The sequence below is a fragment of the Petaurus breviceps genome, unplaced genomic scaffold, assembly GCF_028583685.1.
Source record: "Petaurus breviceps papuanus isolate PSGF00001 unplaced genomic scaffold, PetGlider_PUasm1.0 91133, whole genome shotgun sequence".
NCBI classification, from domain to species: domain Eukaryota; kingdom Metazoa; phylum Chordata; class Mammalia; order Diprotodontia; family Petauridae; genus Petaurus; species Petaurus breviceps.
Window position 1 is genome coordinate 21,984,690 of NW_027187419.1, and position 14,404 is coordinate 21,999,093.

The window sequence follows — 14,404 nt, forward strand, 5'->3', positions numbered from 1 at the left end:
TCACTAAATACCTGTGTAACTTCAGGGAAGTTATTTAAGTTCCCTGGGCCTCAGTTTCCTAATCTGTAAAAAAAAAAAAAAAAATGGTCTGAGGCTCTTTCTGGTTCACATTCATGATCATATAATCATTTTTGTCCCCATAACACCAGAATTGCCATTAAGTTATACTATTTTATTGGTAGCTACTCTGATGTAGCATTTGACAGTTCACAAAGGATTTATGCAATAATTATAGTAATTATATCAGTACAATTAAACATAATATCCATTTCATAGAAAAAGAAACTCAGGTTCTAAGAATAAACTTATCGGTCTAATTCCTGTCATTCTGGGGCTGAAACCAAAATTTTAAAGATACAGCAAATTCTCTGTTAGTTAACATGGCTGGGAAGTGGAACATCCTCTTGGTTAACAGGATTAATAAATACAGCATGGGTCAAGAACATCTGGTCCAAGTCAAGTTTTTAACAAATCAAGATAATTTGATTTCCTAACTCCTGACTTAGTTTATTAAGAAGAACAAGTACAATTATATGTATTGCTGACAATGATGTCAAAAAAGGATAATATCCACTCCAGCACTTCAGCCAGATAATGACAGCTTTGGAACATTAAGTCACCTTTTATCCTTCCTCACATCATACTTTATTGTTCCCATTTTATAAATGAGGAAAAATGCTTGATAGCTTAAGTAACATGTCCATAATCACACTCTTAAGTGGCAAGTAAAATTTGAACTCTTATCACCTAGGTCCCACACTCTTTCTACTATGCCACACTGCCTTACCAATACATACTACCTTAAATTCTGTCTTCCTTTGATTATTCAGAAAAAATTTCAAGATTTTGCTGGGGCTCACTACTGTCTAGAGGAAAATTCTTCAATAGTTTAGAAAGGGCATTTGAGGCTTTCCACACCTAGCCACAAGCTATCTTTGTAATCTTATTTCAGTTTATTACCCTTCACATACTCTCCATTCCAACCAAATTCAAATATTAGGATTTCCTGCCATTTCATCTTGCCATCTCCTACCTTTATGCATTCATGAAGGACATTCCAGATACCTAGAATGCACTCCCTTCTCACCTCAACATTCTGAAATTCACTTCCTTCAAGGACCTTCTAAAGTGTCAACTCCATCATGAATCTTTCCTTAATTCCCTTACAGATAAGGGTTCTTCTCCCTATCCTCAGTATCATGTCTGAATGTCTCTTTCAGCCTCATGACACTGTAACTTGCATTATTATACATATTTATGCCCTAATTATCTATTAAACTGAAAATTCATTGAAAGTAGGAACCATGTTTTTCACCTACTTATACTCAGCTACTTAATGTTGAACTGAATGGGTTAGTAGTCCTTATTATGAACATTATATTGTAGATGTGAAGACCCACCACTGGAAGACATTGCCGCTTCCAAGAATTGTCACAGCTAGGTAGGTGCTTCAAACACTTAGCTGTGTGACCCTGGGGAAACCACTTGACTGTCTCAGTCTCCACATCTGCAAAATGGGGATAATAACATCACTTCTCCAAGTTGTAAGAATAAAATGAAATTATATTTGTAAAGTGTTTTGTGAACTTTGAAGTATTACACAAATACTATAGAGGCAGTTAGATGTAACACTGAAGTACTAGGCTTACATTCAGAAAGACCTGAGTTCAAATACTGCCCCCAGGTGCTTCCTAGCTCTTACTAGCTCACTTCACCTCTGGCCACCTCAATTTCTTCATTTGTAAAATGGGCAAAACAAAAGCACCAAAGCTACTGTAAGGCTCAAATGAAATAAAATATATAAGGAACTTTGCAAATCTTAAAGCACTATTAACACATTAAAGACTGGCTATTATAATTGTATTATTAACTGAAAACATGGGAGATTGTTCAAACCATGTGAATCCCACAATATACAATTCAATAAATAATAATAACATGTAACTGTGTTATGCTACCTTCCAGTGTCATGATAAAACATGGACAAAGTAATGAAAGCAATCAGCCAAACCAATTTAATTGCATTGTAATATAAGCCAATATTATTTAAATGAGTATACTGTGTATAGTTTTGATATGCAAAATAATCTTCAGAGTAAAAAAAACTCCATATTTTTTTTTAAGCAATCAGGGTTAAGTAACTTGTTCAAGGTTACACGGCCAGTTATTTCTGGGTGTGGTGCTGAGTATCCGAGCCCAGATTCCATCCCCAGGTCATTCCGACACTGGAGCCGGTGCTCTTACTCGCTGTGCTACCTGGCCACCCCTAAACTCATATTTTTAATCTTAAATTTACCTGTTTCAAAATGAATTCTTGTTCCTCTGAAACATATTTATTCCTGTTCATTTAATTCCAACTCTATTAGCTGGAAGAACCAAATTTATAGTTACTTCAGGTTAATTACTGGTTCATACCTTTGACTGAGGTGTTCAATCAAATTATTTAGGAGGTTTTATAAGGAGACTATATTGACCCTTATCATATGAGTTTTAAGCTAAATTAGAATTGTGAGGTATTTTAATTACAAACATAAATACCAATAAATAAAATAACCTAGACATTCCCTTCTGTATTTAATAATGGCTTCCATATGAGAACTTAGATTTTTACATTAAGGAGATATGAGTATAAGAAGTATTTTAACTCTACTTGGGTTTCTAAATAATATGACATTCATTCCACAGGGGGAAAGGATGTCTCCATATGTCTATAATTCCTTCTAAAACTGAGTTTAAAAGTTAATTTGACAAAATAATGTGATTTCGGAAAAGCTAAATAAAATGCATTTTCTCTATATTCCCTAAGCAATGAATTCCCAAACAATGGGAGATTGTTATACATAAGATATGTTATTGTTATACATAAGATATTTTACAAGGATTCTCTAGATTACATATTTTAGCATACATTTATATATATAACATAGTAGCATCCTTAATTTTTTTTTGTCTGCAGGGGGGAAGGTAGGGCAGTTGGGGTTAAGTGACTGAGGCTGGATTTGAACTCAGGTCATCCTGACTCCAGGGCCGGTGCTTCATTCACTGAGCAACCTAGCCGCCCCTATAGTAGCATTCTTTAGCTTACAGAAGGCTAGTTCTGGAGGCAGAAAGAACTGACCTGCAGCCTTGTCTCTGATTCATATTGCCTATCTGAGTACAGGTAAGACTGGGTCTCGAAGCAACTCAAAATACGAGAGGGGTATCTGATCTACATTGATTTCGGTAGTTTCCAAAGGGAACTCTCCTCAAGAATGAAATCACAGGGCCAGACTACCTTTCCCATCCATCACCCCTAAAGAACGTCTGCGGGTCCTACATTCTACACACCTAATTCCCTCTACCTCTTCCCTCCATTACAAGGCAGCAATGTTAGTCTCCAGGATGTCACTTTCAGAGGATACAGTATCTGCCAAATCCAAGTGTGTGCACTGGTTGTTCCCCATGCCTGGTACACTCTCTGTTTCCACTTTTGACCTTCAAATACCTGGCTACGTTTAAGGCAGCACAAGCAGGGCCCTCTTCCCTAAGCCTGTCCTAGACCCCAGCTTTGTGACATCTCCCTCTAATCTGTATTTAGTTTATAGTTTCTCTCACACACACACGTTATCTCTCCCATTATAAGGTAAGCTTCTTGAAGGCAGGAGTTGTCTTTATTTCATTATACCACAATGCATAGGAGTACAGGAAGCTATTGATAAACTCTTTCTAACTGCTCTTTTGATTAAGTCACTTCCACAACTATTAGAACCTCTTTCAAGGCCCAATTGCTCCCCAGTAACTAAGCTTGTAATCCAAAGGCAGCAGAATGTAGTCAAGAATGTGAAAAGGAGTGAGAGGCAAGTTGCCTGGTGTAGGACAGTGTGTACTGACAAGCTCTCTCCTTCCCAGACCAGGGACTGCATAAGCAAAACCTCTTCAACTTAGAGAAAAAATCCTCCTTTGCTGACAGAAGGCCAGACTGCAAAGCAGCAAGTAAGGGTACATCATTTTAATTGATTTTCTCCTCAAAATATGTGCATGGAGGAGAGAAGTGCACTGGTAATAAAATATGTGATTTCACATCTTAAAACAGAGACTGTACTGTGTTAAAGGCTCAAGATTCATAAAGAATGACAGTAATGCATTGATCAAAAGGGTGGAGGTGGTGACTCATGCTGCCTGAACTATAAAACATGATGTGTCTATGCAGTAACAAATATTTTCTCAACTAAAGATTACTTAATATGACAATGTAGCATTTACCAGTATGACAAAGAATCCAAAATCACTGGTCACAAAGTTTTATACAGTGAAATGAAGTCATTTTAACTCATTTAGATGAAACATTCCAAAATAAATAAAATCCATACAGAAGGCAGAGTTGTGACTCTAAACACAGGTTTACAAGTTAATGAAGCAGAAAAACAGTGGACCCTAAAGTACAAAATTCAGGTATGAATGGCTGGATCAAAAGAAGTCATCCAGCCTTTGCCTGATGCCCTCACTAGAAATTCTGGGGTCACCTAGTGTAAAATGAGGGAAATGAGACCCATTCCCCTCCAGCAGATTTTAAGCTTCTTATAGGCAAGGAACATGTTCCCCCTACAGTACCTAGAACAGTTCTTTACACATAGTAGTTACTCAAGAAATTGTTATTTAAAGAATGAACTTTTGCTTGATAAAAATTGCAACCATCCACAGGAACATTAGGGAAAAAAAAGAAAAAAACTCTACCACTGTAATGCTATTAAGATCAACAAATATTTCTTAAGAGGCAGGCACTGTGCCAAATGCTAGGAATACAAAGTATAAAGAATGAAACAATTCCTAAACACAATGAGCTTACACGTTAATGGGGGAGACATACACGTTAAAAATACGTGAAACAGGGGTAGGCAGGTGGCTCAGTGAATAGAGCACAGACCCTGGAGTCAGGAGGACCTGAGTTCAAATCCAGCCTCAGACACTTAAAACTTACTAGCCATGTGACCATGGGTAAGTCACTTAACCCCAATTGCCCTGCCCTTCCCCCTCCAAAAAGCAATATATATATGAAACACAAATAAAAAGCTAATAAATACAAATGTATGCAAAATAGTAAAGTACAAGGTTGTTTGGGAGAGAAGACACTTGGGAGAATCAGAAATGGCTTCAGGTAGAAGTGCTGTTAAAAAAAAAAAAACTAAGGCAGAGGTAGAGAGAGAGTTTATTCCAGATATATGTGATAGCCACTGCAAAGACACAAAGATGAGAAGTATTCTCATGAGAGGGGTGTCCAATGAGCAAGTTGTAAAGGGCTTTAAAATCTATTCTCAGCAATACAATGATCCAATACAATTCCAAAGGACTAATGATGAAGCATACTATCCACCTCCAGAGAAAAAACTGATATTCAGTACACACCGAAGCATGCTATTTTTACTTTCTTTCATTTTTCCTTTTATTTCAGTCTTCTTGTACAAAATGACTACTATGGAAATGTTTTCATAATTGCACATGTATAACCTATATCGAATCACTTATCAGCTCAGGGAGAGGGGAGGGGAGAGATAAAGGGACAGAATTTGGAACTCATAACTTTAAACAAAAATGTTTTTAAAAATTGGGGAAAAAAAGCTGAACTGAGGATATAATATTTTATTAGGAAAGCAATAGGAAGGCACTGCTATTAATGATCCAAGGAAGTCATATGGACACATCTGTCCTTAAGGAAAATTACTCCACTAGTCATGTGTAGGATGGACTGGAGTAGGGAGAGATCTGAGGCAGGTGAGACCAACCCTGCTGTAAAATCCAGGAAGAAGTAATAAGGGCCTGAATCAAAGTAGGTGCCATGTGAATGGACAGAATAAAGGTTTATATATAAAAGATATCATGAAGTTACAAAATGGCAAGATTTCATAATTGATTAAGTAGGATTAAGAAGTAAGAAGTCCACATCATAAGGAGATTATACAAATCTGGGACACTAGGAAAGAGGTGGTACTTTTGACTGAACCTAGGAATTTTGGAAGAGTAGCAAGCTTAAAAGAAAATATAAATAAACTAAGTTTTAGATATATTGAGTTCAAGACGTCCCTTGGACATGAAGTTTGAAATGAAATTAGCAATGTGGCCTGAAGCTCGTGGGACAGTCTAGGGTTGGATATATAGATCTTGAAGTCATTGGCAGAAAGTTAAACTCATAAGACCAGATGATATAAAAGGTCCTTCCACTTATATTAGTCTATGACTCGATGAATAGCCAACTTTATTCAAAATCTACTATGTCAGGGCGGCCAGTAGCACGGCGAGTAAGAGCACCAGCTCCAGTGTCGGGATGACCTGGGGATCAGATCTGGGCTCGGATACTCAGCACCACACCCAGAAATAACTGGCCGTGTAACCTTGAGCAAGTTACTTAACCCTGATTGCTTAAAAAAAAATAAAATCTACTACGTAAGAATGAATACTGAACAGTTTGAGTGATATAATCAATTCAATTTAGTAATGTAAAATCTGTGATGGTCAGATATAAATAGCATTAGACCCTAGACTCATCATGGACGGAGGATCTGAGCGTCAGCATTTAAGAATCAGGATGCCTCTGGGTCGCCTATAGAGAACAGTTTGCAACCAGACAAATAAAATATTTTAGTACAGAAATACAAACTGACTAAAACAGCAACCTGGTCTCCTGGGTCACTTTTGTTCAGTAGTAAGAGATCTGCACATCACTGGTTCATCTCACACCCCCATGTAATCTCTACTCCAACCTTCCTTGTCCTACACCACACAAAGCAAATCAGTGCTGGACCACCACAGTCCTCCCCTTATCCTTCCCTACCCATTCATAATGTAAAAAAAAAAAGGGGGGGGCGGAGATATCAATATTCATTCCCAGAAAATGAAATCACCACAGCCATCCAATTGTCTCCATTCCAATCATCCCTTCCCCTCTTATTGAAAAACCATGAAGCATTGGCACATTCTTTCTTTCCTACTTCCTATTCCAGATCATTACTATATCACCATCCCTTAATAACTTCAATTCGATCAGCTTCTTGTTGCTGTCCTCTACAATAGTGGTCTCCAAGTCTTTTTTTGATTAAAAAAAAAAACCCTTTCAATAAAACAAAATGCACATTCACAATGCGTATATTTACTTACTTGTAAATTGTCTACATATTAACTACCATATTTAATGCAAAAAAATTAAAGGATGAGTGCTTTATAAATGCTGGCTATTATTATCTTCAAAAACACGAGTACTGACATTCATGACTGTCTACCCAATATCATTAACTTTCTCAACTCTAAAGACTCCCTCTTCCATGTCACTTTAACCAGACACTCCAATGATTACAACCTCTGGGAATTTTACCATATCTGAGAATAAAAACTCTGAATTCCATTACTCAATGACAACACTTTTTTTTTTACCCTCTTTCATTTTCTTACTCCAATCAAAAAACTCTTTTTTATACATCTAGTACAAGCCAGGTTAAGTAAGCTAGGTGCTGGGGATTTAAAGACAAAAAAATTGGATAATTCCTCTCCTTAAGGAGATTACATTCTATAGGATCATTCACCATCAACCTACTTTTTTTTATTATCATTATGACTGCCAGTCTTTTGACCCATACCTATTTCCCCAGCATTTGTCCTACTCTCCTTCACTTGCTAATATACCAAAGTTTGACCCTTTGGGTCTACCAATTTAATCATTCACTAGTCTCTACACTAGAATCCTCCAAAGCTCTTATCTTCCACAACTCCCAGGTCCTTCTCTCTTCATCCCTGAGTAAACCCACCATCTGATTTTCCCACTCTCTTCCTTAACTGCTGAGCTTGGCTGAAGTAATAAAATAACTGATTTCACCAGCTACCAATTTATGATGCATGACCTCAGCTGAGCCTTTGTTCAAGCTCAATAATACTTCTACTCTGATCCTCATAGACCTCTTTATCTCAACACCCCACAGTGACTGTTCTAAATCATTTTTTTCTCCATCAAGTCCCCAATACCCATAATTATAGCAGATGACATAATCATCTACTTCAGAGAGAAGACTGAAACCATTTAACCTGAGGTCACCTAGCTTCCCTTCCTCTATTCCCCAAATACTCTGTATTCTCAACTGCTCTCTTCTAAAGTAGTTAGATGGTACAGTAGATAGAATGGTGGACCTGGAGTCAAGAAAACCTGAATTCAAATCTTACTTCAGACAACTTACTAGCTGTTGTGTGACCCTTGACAAATAATTTAATCTCTGAACGCATTAGTTTCTCCACCTGTAAAATGGAGATCATAATAACATCTCTCATGGCTGATTAAAGGATTAAATGAGATATATCTGCAATGCTCTTTGCAAATGTTAAAGTGTTGTATAATGATAGCTATTACCATTAGCTATTATTTTTTCCCTTTGGTCACTAAAAGATAGACCTACTTCCAGCTATGTCTATGTCCTCTCTCTGTGCCGGTGGTTCCATTTTGTCCTGCCTCCCTCACTACATTACTTCGACGATCGATCGTTCCTTTCCTCTCATGTATCTTTAAACCATCCCCAACCACCCCTTCCTCCTTCCTGTCTACATACATTCTTAGCTTTCACCAACCTTAAAAGAGACTTTCAATGACCCCTGTACTCCTTACCATTACCAGTTTCTGTCTCTCTTGTGCTTCACGGGCAAATTTCTTTAAAAGATCGTCTACAGTCAATAATACTACTTCTTTATCACCCATTCTCTTCCCAATCTTTTGCAAAGTAAACTTCCATCACTACTATTCTCCTGTAACGGTGATCTCAAATTACTACCATATCCAAAGGCTTTTTTTTTAGAGCTTTTGAAACATCTGACTGCTCATAACCTGTTCCTTCTGAATATCACTCTCCAATAGTTTCAAAGACACCACCCACTTCTTGTCCTCCTATCTCTCCCTACTTTCTTCTTCTTCACTGGTTCCTCATTCCCTACTTATTCCCCCCAAAGATGTCTTTGCATGCTTTTTCTCTCCCTACAGTCACTTTCTCCCTTATCTATTCTAAAGTACTACATTCATGTAAATATAGGTCTCATACAGATAAGGACCAAATTTCTAATCCTTACTTCTCTTCTGCTTTCCAAATATGCTCCAACATTCCTATAAGATAGAAAACAGTCTTCCAGCATAGGAAAGGGAAAGAGTTGGATGAGCTCAGGGGGCTTGGAAAAGGAGCCTACTGCCTACTTGAGTAAAAAGTCAGCAAGCTGGACCCACTGTTTATCCCCAGGGAAGCAAAGAGAATAACCAGGGAAGGAGAGATATGGGGCTTCAGGGGCTTCTTTCCTGTCCACCAAAAACGTCTCCTATCAGCCTGGTTGAAGCCTGAAATCCGTAATATTTATCCATGTCTCCTTTCTAGGATCACAGATTTAAAGCTAGAAGGTACTTTAGAAATCATCTACTCCAATACCCTTATCTTACAAATGAGAAAACTGAGATTTAATCCCCCCCACTAGATTGTACACTCATTGTGAGCAAGGACTCTGGATTTCCTGCAACACCTAACTACTCAAGAAACAGCTGTTAAATGAATGACTGAGGCTATGTAACAATCAGCAACAGAAACCTTATTTAAAGCAAAACCTAATTTATGGAAACAGGGAACCAAAAGCTATCAAAATGCTTGTCACCTGGTCACTGACTTGTTTGTATATATTTTTATAGATCTGATCAAGTAAGAAACCGATCTAGAAAGCTAGTATCTCTTCTTCTAGAGTACAGCATTATAAGTATGACTTCTTGGTCTAGGGAAAATGAAAGGTACAGAGTAGGAGCACTACCCATACTGGGTTTTGTTCATATAAATCCTGGACAGGACACACACACACCACACACTTCTTGAACAGTTCTGACAGTATCACCTGGAAGTCAAACTTACTTAAGTATATACAGATATGAACAAATATATGAGTATACACACATACACACACACACACACACAATCAATATTATTTGACAAGCCCAGATAAGAGATGCATGTGGAAACACCATAAAGTGGGTGTAATCTGTAAATGTGAAAGAAGGGTGAAAGAGAGAGTGTGGAGTCAAAGAGAATTCTGAGGCTGTGAACATAGGAGAATGGAAAAGATGGTAGTTTCCTCAACAGAAATAGGGAAGTTAGAAGGAGAGGGAGTTTTAAGAGGAAAGACAATGAGTTCCATTTTGTACTTTCCAAGTTTAAAATTTCTGAAATGAAGGAGTCCAGGTGGAAACAGACAACAGAGTTGGGGATGTAAGAGTAACATTTTCAAGGGCTTCCTAAATGGCATATTCAATGTCTCCTTCTCAGTCCTCAACCTTATGTAATCATAGGGCTAGAAAGGAACTTTGTGACTTGTTCTAAAACATTCTAAAACTGGAATCTACCCTACATGTGTTAATCCGATCTCTATGCAAATCTCCAGTGACAGGGCATTCTTAGGAACCCTCAATCAACTTTTAGACAACCGTAATTACTAGGAAATTTTTTCCTTATGTTCAGCTAAAATCTGCTTCTCTGAAAGTTTCACCTGTAAATTCTCTTCCCCATAACAGTACTTGAAAACATCATGACCGCAGCACCCGCCCACCCATAATAACAACAGAAAAGTGCCATTTTCCCAGTTCATCTCCAGTTCCCTCAACAACTCCTCATATGGCATGGTTTCCCATCCTCAACCATTGTCTGCTTCTGAATGAATACCCTCCAGTTTATCAACATTATTTCTGAAACAAGGCACCAAAAAGAGACCATAGTACTCCAGGAGCACTCCAAATAAGTAGAGTACAGTAGAATGTCTGCCTCCCTTATTTGGGACCCCCTTGACCTATCTGCACCACTGGACACCATGGACCACTCCATCTTCTGGAGTCTCTTCATTCTCCTTTTGCTTTCAAGACATTAGTCTTCTGCTTCTCCTCCTACTTCTTGATCCATTGCTTTATTGTCTCCAAAGTTGAAGTTATTGTTTTCTCCCCAAGTCCAGAATTTCCTTCTGACTTTACTCTTTCTTTCAGTGTCACTACCACTTACTTACTCATGATTGAAACCTTTCTTTTTACAGTCAGTTAGCAAGTCTATGCATTTTACCTTCCTGATCCCTCCCATTTGCCATTAACTTTATTCCCACTGAAACCTACCCTTCCATTACAAACTCTTACTCGCTCCCTCTTGGACAACTGTTCTTCAACAGGTACCCACACACCAGAGACCATGATCTGGACTACTTTCTGACCTAGAGACCCTCTTTGGGGATTGTTTAATCATTATTCGGTTATGTTTGACTCTTCGTGACAATATTTGGGATTTTCTTGGCAAAGATACTAGAATGAGTTGCCATTTCCTCCTACAGCTCATTTTAACAGATAAGGAAACCGAGGCATATAAGGTTAAGTGACTTGCCCAGGATCACGCATCTAGTAAGCGTCTTAGGTCAGATCTGAACTCTGGAAGATGAGTCTAATTCCAGCTCTCTCTCCACTGCATCACTTAGCTGCTCCCTCTGAAGATGGATAACTGCTAATATACAATTTCAGTACAACTTCAACCATAATCAAAACAACTCTGTGGTTTTGCCCATTAGAATGTAAGCTCCTTGAAGACAAGAGCTGCTTTGGCTTTTATCTTTGTATCCTTCGGACACAGTGAAATGCTGTAGGCAATTAATTTTTTTTTCATCCTTTCATTCCCTAAAATCCATCTTGCATCCGACTTTCAGAAGTATCTTCCCATGTATAAATTTGGTTAATTCATTCTTATTAGAAGCTCCTTACTACTTACTGAATCAAGCCCTAACACCTCTGCCTGGCATTTGGGCTCTCCACATTCTGATTTCATCCTGCCTCCTCTTCCATCTATTTTTTACTCCAGTCAGACTTGTACTCCCCTGAAAACAGCATACCTTCCTGCTTCAGTGTCTTTGTAAAAACTCTTTCTCAGTACCTGCAATGTCTTTCCCACATATAGGACTGCTGGGGATACAAAAATACAAAGACAGGCCCTGCCCTTGAGGAGCTCACAGTCTAAGAGAAAGACAACGCGAAGACCACTATGTATACAAACAAGATCTGGAGTCACCCTTTACAGTCCAGTGTCAATGTCCCCCTTCAAGTCTTCTTTAATTCCTCCTCACCCCCACCCCGAAAAGCTGTTAGTAACTTTTCTCAGACCTCACTCAATTTTCTGTTTATGGAGCTCTAAGGTGACCCAGGGCAAAGAGCCCAGGACCTGGGGAGTCAGGAGATCTGGGTCTGACCTCTGGCTCTGCTACTTAGTTTTGGGTAACTTGACTTGTGGGTCTATTTCTTCACCTGTAAAATAAGCAAATCCATTTCAGTCCTAAATCCTATCTTAACTATGGCCTGAGAAAAAACACACAGCCAAGGTATAAGGGAGGGTGAGATTAAGTTCAAAGGGGCAGTCAAGGCAAAGTTCGGTGGGAAATCTGAAGAGAACTCAGTTTTGGGCACTTCTGGAAAGGAAAGATTTTAATAGGCTGAAATGGGCTAGGAAAGTCAGTTCCAGGAATAGGAGACATTACTTTTTAGAGACTCACAGAGAGAAAGAGTAAACATGTCATATGCTTTTCCCTCTGATGGGTAACAGTTACAGGAAAGAATACTTTGGTATTTGGGACACTTCAAAAAGATTTGCAGCACAACTATTTCAATTTACAAGAGTATCACCATTAATATGCAAATCCAAATAGAGTTGATAGCCAGGCTACCTCAGTTTTGGGCACATATAGGTCTCTCTTCTTCTGTGCCCTAGTTCCAAAGTAACTTAATCCCGTTTGCATCAGTTTCCTCATTTGTAAAATGAGCTGGAGAAGGAAATAGCAAACCACTCCAGTATCTTTGCCAAGAAAGCCCCAAATGGGGTCACAAAGAGTTGGACAAGACTGAACCAAAGTCCTATGGGCAGCTAGGGGCACAATGATAGAGTATTGGGCTTGGAAAATGAGTAAGACTCATCTCCCTGAGTTCAAATCTAGCCTCAGATACTTACTAGCTGGGTCACCATAGGCAAATCACTTAAATTTATTTGCCTCAGTTTCCTCATCTGTAAAATGAGTTGGAGAAGGAAATGGCAAACCTCTCCAGTATCTTTGCCGAGAAAACTCCAAATGAGGTTACAATGAGTTGGACATGATTGAAAAACGAATGAACAAAGGAAAGCAGGGAGGTCAGTAGTCTAAGCAGAGGAGGAAGAGTATTCCAGGCATGGGGAACAATCAGAGAAAATGCCTGATGCCAGAGAGATAGTGTCTTGTTCATTGAAAAATCAGGAGGGGAGGCTAGGTGGCGCAGTGAGTAGAGCACTGGCCCTGAGTCAGGAGGACCTGAGTTCAGTTCCGACCTTAGACACTTAACAGCCACACACACACACACACACACACACACACACACAACACTAGTCGTGTAACCTTGGGCAAGTTACTCAACCCCAACTGCCCTCCAAAAAGCAAAAAAAAATCAGGAGGTGATAGCAAGTCACTGGAATGTACTGAACAGGGCTCAAAGATCAGAACTTCTCTCTAGGAAGATTACTTTGACAGCTGAGTGGAGGATGGACTGGAGGGTGGAGAGACCCGAATCAGGAAAACCAATCAAAAGACTATCGCTAAGCATCTATAAGTGAAACTAAAAATCTCTAATTAGAATTTGATACCTCAAGCTTACACAAAACAGAATTGTACTTTTTCCCAATCAAAATGTGAATATGCTGGGGGTGGCTAGGTGGTGAGTGAACAGAGCAGGGGGGCCCTGGAATCAGGAGGATATGAGTTCAACTTTGGCCTCTGACACTTAAAGCATACTAGCCTGGCAAATCACTTAAGCCTAGACTTCCCTCTCCAAAAGGCCAAAAGAAAAAAAAAGTAAATATGCTGGAAGGAGTTAATTAACTCAATAAACCTTATCAGTTTAATAGTTTAACAAAGGAAGAGTATCAGTTCCCTACAATAGGGAAGGGATGGGTTGGCTAGGGGGAGAATGGAGATAACCTAACCTTCAGAAGCTGATTAAGTCAGAAACGAGGAAAAAGAAGAGAAGGATCTCAAAGGCCGAGGTTAACATTACTTTGCTTAAGTACTTCAGTTTTTCCAACAGATGCACCCTAGGACTCGTGCTAAGTTGTTGAGACTTCTCCTCCAAACCCCACCTCCCCCTCCCCCCATGGTGGATGATTCATTTGCTCGGAGCCAATTAGTACACATCGAGTTCCACAGGTGACCTACAGCAGTAGGAAGGCTAGCTAGAAAGACTTAAGGACCAAGGATAAGAGGGGGGGTATGTATGCCTGTCTAGTTTGTAGTCACAGAAAACATTGGGGGTGGGGGTAATCTACTAGCTGTCAATTTGTGACAATTTGTCTCATTTAATCTGGCCAGCTGGGGTGTGTGTGCGCGCGCGCAA

General features: G+C 39.0%; 1 protein-coding gene across 1 annotated transcript in view; it reads right to left on the minus strand.

Moving 5' to 3' along the window:
- ARHGAP42 (Rho GTPase activating protein 42) overlaps positions 1 to 14,404 on the minus strand; it is a 425,382-nt gene that overhangs the window by 409,584 nt on the left and 1,394 nt on the right. The gene's annotated exons all lie outside the window — the stretch shown is intronic.